Source organism: Ruditapes philippinarum, unplaced genomic scaffold (assembly GCF_026571515.1).
Source record: "Ruditapes philippinarum isolate M1 unplaced genomic scaffold, ASM2657151v2 ctg3265_1_1_1_1, whole genome shotgun sequence".
Taxonomy (NCBI): domain Eukaryota; kingdom Metazoa; phylum Mollusca; class Bivalvia; order Venerida; family Veneridae; genus Ruditapes; species Ruditapes philippinarum.
Genome location: NW_026855611.1, coordinates 476,348 through 484,890, shown reverse-complemented (window position 1 = coordinate 484,890; position 8,543 = coordinate 476,348).

The window sequence follows — 8,543 nt, the reverse complement described above, 5'->3', positions numbered from 1 at the left end:
TTTTAAACTGTACATCATATGATTTCCTTGTATTAAAAGATCTACTTTACAAATAATGTTTGGCAATTTTCTTGCTAAATGACAAAGTACATCATTGTTAGCAACACTTCTTTCCATACGTTTCCAAACACCCAGACTGAAAACATCTGTAACGGATAGAGATCTAAATTAGGAAATTACCAGGACTTTAGGCTAATCAAACAGATCAAACGCTGTTCATAAAATCGAAAAATAGATACACGTGAAAATTACGTACAGCAAAAACAATAATAACATAATAACATAAATACAATGATAGCAAAATATAGAAAAACAATAAAACTATTGACCCTTTCGGTCATATTTGGGCCCTTCCGGCAATATTTAGACCCTTCCGGCCACTTTGGTCCTTCCGACCGTTTACCCAAGAAACTATATAGTCTTTCCGGTAGTACTTGATTACAAATTAAGGTGATATAATTATTTTTATGATCTGGCATCAAGTTTAACTGCCAAAACAGATCCCTTAAACTTTCTAGAACCAAAAAGAGATCTTTTGTTTTTACCATGAACATATATTTTTCTGTCACGAAATTCTAAAACATCCTTATGTAAAAATGTTATCTTCAAATAATAAAGGCCAGTAAGCAGCAGACTGCCACCTTGGTACAATCAGGACACCCATAGCTTTACACTCTATCACGTGTTTAATTGTTTTGCAGACTAAACTGATGGGCGGCACTAACCAATTATTTCCCCCCGCCCAGTTTTAAGTAAAAGCGTCGAACGCCTCACATTCGGGGTTCCAAAATTTAGAATTAAATCTCATTGTCTTTTTGTTCTCACAATCAGCAAATCTGTCTATTGTATAGGGACCCCACAAACCACTAATAAAGTTGAAAAAGTCTAACGAAACACCCCAATCATCTGCATCTATTAACCTGGATACCCTATCAGCAGTTACATTTTGGTCACGTGGTATCCATACTACAGACAAACGTATGGAACTCTTCCTACTTAAGTTGAATATGGAAAGAGCAAGGGACTGTAACTGCAAGTTCCCGCTTACCTACGCAAACGATTGATTCGCAATTTTTACAGTCTGTGAACCACTGTACTGTTTTATTACGTAAGAATTTGGAAAGAGATTTTAAGCCCCATTCTATACACTTAAGCTCCCGCCATGTAGAATTCCATGTCAGTCCAAGCCCTATATACTTTAGACTGATCTAAATTCGGGGAATAAGCTGCGCATGCGACGTCACTTGCGTCAGAATACACGTGAACCGGATACAAGCTAAGCTGATTGCACTGAAACATATTACGCTTATTCAAAGCGTCTATGTTCCGTAACCAAAACATAAAATCTCTAAATTCGGCAGTTTCAAAAGACATTTTGAAAACTGGGTCCCATTTAATACACCTATTTATCTGTGCGTGAAGCCCCCTTGTCATTAAACGTGCTAAATCGCCAAGAACGTAGTGCATTGATGCTATCATACCTGTGACCTTAACAACCTTACGGGCGGTAACTTTTGCTTGTTTATTTATGAGATCGGTTATTTCCCCTTTTAATGCAGTAACTCTAGTTTCTGTTACAGACAGAAGGCCAGACTTGAGGTTAAAAATGTGACCTAGCCAAGATATTATTTGAACTGGAATCCATATACTTTTTTCAGAATTTTCTAAAAATCCCGACTTTCTTAATGTTAACTTTACAAAATCTGAGTTTTCCATAGGGTTTGTTTTAAAATCCCCCTACAGAAACCCAAACCCTCATCTTAAAAATTTCAAAGATTTTAATTTTTTTCGAACGCCAAATTTAACTAACTCTCTCAGAACCTTGGTAAAAAATAAAAACCCCCAGTCGCTAAACCAAAAGGTAAAAAAAAGAAAAGAAAAAGTATCTAAAACTTTCCCGTTACTAAAGGGAAAGGGAAAACCCCAAAAAAGAAAATGACTTTTGGAAGCTATATCTTTGGGGGTACCCAAAGTTAAGTAAAATTTAAAATAAATTTTTTCGAAAAAGTCTAAGCCCTTTTTATTCATCAAATCGCACTTTTTTTTCCATATTCTTTTTGTGTCTTAGATCAAAAATTTAATTTTTTCTTTCCTACTTATTGTTGACACATAAAGGTTAAATACCAAAGGTTAAAGGGCACTCTAAAACCCGACCAGACATGACAAGTTCTGTTACAGCCTCAAAAACGAAAGGCATGTTATCTAAAGCGGACTTATTGTTTTTTAAATGCACAGACTCAGGAGTATGTATGAAAGGAATATCATATCCGTTCAAAATAACTTTGATTGTTTTATTACAACCTATATCATTCCAAAACGTCGCATGTGATTTTAAACGACCTTTTAGTAATATTTGGGCATGAAAGTAGACTCAATATAATCAAAATAGTTCTTGTGCTCATAGTACGTACTGATAAATATGAAAAGTCACACTTAACTTGTAAACACGTGATATCGGCGGGATCTTGTTTTATTGCTTCTTGGCGTTGATTGTATCTGACACGGCTCTGGTGACGTCATCGTGCACTTGCTGGTTGTAGAAATCGTGGGGACAGTTGGCTCTGAAGTGCCCGAATTTCCCGCAGGCAAAACATCGATTGTTGGTCGAGCTCCGGAGACACCCTGTTGTCAGAATAGAGGCCCTGGATGGTTTGGGGACGAAAAATTTGGGGTTGGTTTTTGGGAAAGTTACACCAACGCTTTTGGGGGGAAAAGGTGTAAAGGAGAAACCCGGGTTTCCCTTTGGAACCTTCTGTTTCCTTTTTTGTTCATTGCGCTTTTGATAATGGAGCAGTGCTTTCCCTTTTAAACTCTTTTAATCTTCATATGCTGGGTAAATGTCTGCTCGTTGTGTACAGCAAAAAACCCTGGTGACTGTCTGCCGTTTTATCAGTTTATTGCGCGTTCAAACTTTTTTTTAGCATCTACACAAAACGAGCGCCCACTGTGTTCTCCTATCAATCGCCCCTAATTTTTAAAATGAAATCCCAAAGCTCACAGTTATTCCAACGAAATTTATTCCCTTTGTTTTTCAAAACAGGGATTTTTGGGGTTTTTTCAACATTCCCTTTTCAATCTTTTCTTAAAATCTGCAAACTTTGCATCAAAATAAGATTTTATCTCGTCTAAACTGTCCGAGTTCATACTTGAATTTAAGTGAGAAGTTAAGATTAAACTCCTCTGAACAGCCGAAAAGCAAATCCTCGAATGATTATTTTACACACCTATAGTATACCATATACATGTATCACACTTTTCACGTGCACATCCCCGCCAAAAATAAACACAGGCGACAATCATAACCCCGCTCAACCATGTACGCGGTAAGTTGCCTGGCAACGTGTGTAAATACATTTATATAAAGTTGATCTTTACACGTTAACCTTAGGTTCTATTTATTTTTTTAAAACCTATAAAATGTTTATCGGCATTTGTGGTAGGCACCTGGCGACTTTTCAATTATACCGGTGGAGGAAGAACTAAGGTACTCTTCCGTGCATAATTTCAGTACCTGTATATGCCTGAACTCGACAAATCATGGCAATTTAGCCCAAAAAAACTATCGTCAAAAATTTAAAGCAAAACACTCTAAATGCATTTCCTACTTTGAAGAATACCCACAGTTTGGTCAACATTTTTTTTCTTATAAAATTATTGTATCTCTCATATTCTGGTGGAAAAGTGGTAAAGTTTTATTAGGAGTATTAGTTGACCACGTAAGGAAAGCAAATATATCATATTTGACGAACTGGATAACAATATCTTGTCGAGTAATAAGTGCATAAAACATTGTAAATTATTTATTTAAGAACGTCTGAATCCACAAGTGTTACTTTAAGTAAATGATTATATCTACAAGTCATAAAAATACAATAATCTGTGTTTCATAATTTATTTTAGAATCAAAACGCAAACCCATTTGTACGGTTATGATCTGTGAAATCTGATCCTATTCACGATATTTACGATAATATGCTACATCTGTCTACTACATCTGTCATCTATCACCGATTACATTCGTTAAAATGTCTTTTATTGCATGCTTTTTCTTTTTATGACACATACCTGCATGGCATGTAATTATTCTCATGCAATAACTTCCGCTGAAAACGGACGCAAAAACACACTGCAGGGTGAAAACAATTTCTTGGGTGTCAAGACTAGATTTCATACTGTTAAAAAGGACTGTTACTTATGAAACAGTAAAATTTTCTTACCCAGGTTGTCCATTTGCATTAACAGTAAAACATAACTCCCAGCGGCCTATGTGAAAGGGGTAATAATATACCATGACATGAACCAGCAGATATTGACCGACATTTGGAAAACCAAGCGAATATTCATATATCCAATAGTGAATGTCATGTCTGAACTATTCTGGTCAAATATTTAATATAATAAATCTGAATTTTGATTATCTGCTTCCAGGAGAGTTGTTAATATCTGATTGAAATGAATTCATCATTCATGACCGATTCAATTTAAACTATCCATATAATTAATAGGATAACATTATCTTAAACTATTCATATGATTAAAGGAGAACATTAACTTAAACTATTACTATAATCAAAAAGAGAACATTATCTTAAACTTTTCTATAATCAATGGGAGAACATTATCTTAAACTATTCATATGATTAAAAGGAGAACATATTCTTAAACAAATACTATAATAATCAATAGGAAACCAATATCCTAAACTATTCTTATGATCAATAGTAGAACATTATCTTAAAATATTACTATAATCATTAGGAGAAAATTATCTTAAACTATTACTATAATAAATAGGAGAACACTATTTTAAACTATTCATATGATTTACAGGAGAGCATTATCTTAATCAATTACTATGATCATTAGGAGAACGATACCCTTAACTTTCTCTATGATCAATAGGAAAACATAATCGTAAACATTTATTATGACCAATAGGAGGGGCATTAGCTTTAACAATTACTATGATCAATAGGGGAACATTATATGATCAATAGGGGAACATTATCTTAAACTATTACTATGACCAATAGGGGGACATTATCTTAAACTACTACTATGACCAATAGGGGGACATTATCTTAAACTACTACTATGACCAATAGGGGGACATTATCTTAAACTATTACCATGACCAATAGGGGGACATTATCTTAAACTATTACTATGACCAATAGGGGGACATTATCTTAAACTACTACTATGATCAATTGGGGAACATTATCTTAAACTATTACTATGACCAACATGGGAACATAAACTATTACTAAATTGAGCCTTTTTTCAATGACATTTCCACAATTTTCTTATAAGTTGCATGTAAATGAGCTATTATTCTACATTATCCATTTTGAATTTTGACTGATAAAACTATATATCATTTAATAGTCTTTTACAAAATAACCCTGATAAATTCAAGTCTGATGGTCAAGATGGCTGCCAGATCTAAAAATGAAATGAACTTGAATCAACATTGTCGGGAGCGCTGGGTCAAAATTTTGATTCAATTCAATAATAAATATTATTGAGTGATACTTTTAAAATGAGTCAATAAGTCAGAAAAACAAGATGATTGACTGCATGCTAAATATAGAAATAAGATTTAACTGGTTGATTTGATTTTGATGCAACTTTATTTGAATGGGCAAATGATGAAATCTTTCCCATGTATACCACCTCTTCAGGTAAGTGATCAAGAGCCATTAGGGCCTTCTTGTTTAGAATTTGAATATGATGTGTACTTATTGCGCAGATAATGTAATAAATTAATTAAACTTGAAGAAGAAATCTTGAAAAGAATCGCACGATTTTTGAAAATGACCTTCAATCCAAAAGAGTCAATTTTTTATATAATCATAGTTTAAAAAAACATAAAAATCATGTATAACGTAGCCTTTTAAGTTATTAAAATGTTTCACATTTCCTTAAATGTCGGATAATTTCTTTCCAAACATAACTGGAAATAGTGAGTCGTAGTTTATACCTTATATCATCACCTTAGTGCAATAATTGGTTTACTCCTATTATATTTAGAAGGACTTAGTGAACGAAGGTGACGACATGTCAATATCTACTACTGTCACTTTTGCCGTGTGCAGTGGATCATAGAATACACTGTCGAAGCTGTAAGCTGTTTTCCTTTTACACATAATATATAGAAATTACAGTCTGATTTTGTATCAGGAAATCCACTGTTATCGTTTCGTTACAGACAATGAAATATAAATGGCATCGCATAGTAGACTTTTGCAAGATCCAGGGGTTTTCATTGGTTATCTTTGAGACAAAGAATGATATATTAAAATCACAGCAGCCTTATCACAATCCCATTAACAGTTGGAATAAGACAGGCTGATATTACAGTGATTCAGAAACATAAACTAACCAGCTTTGTTCCAGGTTAAATTTTTAAGAAATAATCCTGCTCGCGGTTAATTTCAAAATATTGGAAAGAATTAACTTTCAAGGACATTGTACAATTATGCAATATATCTCAAAACATATTCTGATTATCACCAGCATTCCATTTGTTGACAGTGGAGTTGCGTTCACCTTGCAACCAACTGAGTGAACTATTACAACAATGTTTCCGACCAAATTTCGAGTGTTTGCTTGTTTTCATACTTTTATGCAAATTGTGTGAACTTCTTCAAAACGACTTACAATGAACATCAATTTGAATATCAAGAGCCTGTTTTAAATTTGCAAGCAATTTTCTGTCATTCTGAAACCATGCTGAATTATCGATAAAACATAATGATCAATAGGAAAAACAGCAGAAAAACAGCAAAATTCTTTTAAAAAAGAATAAATATACATGGTATTTACTTTTAAAATTCTTATTATTATCTAAAAATATCATATTTTTGAAAATAATGTGTAAAATATCACAAATGTTAGAGTTACAAATGTCTTATTAACATGTCTCAAATTATTAACAAAAATTTTTAAGGGAAAATTTAATTGGTTTTCCCCCTTTTTGCCCAAATTTAAATTTGTCAAAAAGTTTTTTTTAAAATTTAGGTTAATTTTTAAAATAAGCGTTGTGCTTACTAAATTGAAAAAACTTTATGGATAAAATTCCAGGTGAGATTGTTTTTAAATTCCCCATGTTGCGTGAATTATCTTTGTATACAACCTGCGTATTGGTTTCATTTTGTCTCATTAAGAAACAAAAGTTAACTTCTTTGGCCATGTCAAAGAACCATTTTTAGACAATTTGTAAAGAAGAAAAAAAATGGACGTGTTAGACTTTGGATGTCAAGAGTAACTTTTGGCCCTTTCCACTTAAAATATTTGTTTATGTTTATAATTTTTTTGTTAAACGTCGTATTAACCTGCGCATATGTTATATATATTGTGGAATTCCATTAAGGAAAACCAAATTAAAACTAATTAAACGTGATTATTGTGATCGTGATTCAGTCAACTTCATGTGAAACAACTTTAGCGCATAAAAGTTCACTTTGGATGATTATCCCCGTGCTCTTTACAAAAGGAAGCAAGAAAACCATTGATACAAATTTCAAAATGCGCCGCGATGAAGTAACAAAAAGCACTGTGGCCTAAGCGTTAGATGCAGTTTAGTTGTGTTTGGAATTAAATTGAAATCAAATTAAAGTTATAAGTTTTGATATCTAGATACAAAAAAATCTTCAAACAGTATAGAGCCGTCGATAAGAAGGTCCCATTTGGATTTTTAGCTCGATTATACGAAGTATATGGAGAGCTGTCCTGCTCGCCCCGGCGTCGGCGTCCGCGTCCAGATTTCAGATTAAAGTTTTGGTGCAGTAAAATATTTTCACATAAACTTTGTAATTTCTTAGGTATCAACTTTCAAAACTTCAAATGTATGTTCTTTATCATCAACCAATCTTTGTGACAAGGGTTCATAACTCAGGCACCAATATTTACATATTTATCTCTGCTTGAATTTAGAATTTCCTTAAAAATACTATTTTTCCTGTTACTTCTTTATAGCAAACCAGCTACACATCCGTGCAGTTTGAACAGATTCTATACTGTTGGTAGCTAAATTTTGTATTTTGATAATGACACTCCGTTGGACTGTTCTTACTTCAAAGCGGTGCAAATCCTTTACAAAAGTTCAACAGGTTACATTTAGCTAAAAATTATTTAAAGCAATTACAACAAAACATTTGTTTTTGTGTTATTTTGATTTTATTCACTTTACATGATTTTATAATAATTGAGTAAATTATGTGTTAGGTTACACTCCTGATTAATACATGTATATATGTCTTTAATGACAGTATATGTTGTAGCCAGAATGAAAATGTTGAATACAATTCAATCATACTAATGGGAAAAATCATTCAGACACAAATTTCTGTCTGTTTGCATTTCTCTAAAATGATTAGCAATTTAAGAGTTAAAATGATCATAGAAGTTGTATAATAATTTTAGAACATGTTTAATAACTATTTCATTGCATTTTCTAACTTACAAGTATGAAAATAAGAGTTCTTATATTGTAGTTAGTAATACAAGAAGATGTTATTATATAAAGTGCATTCAAATGC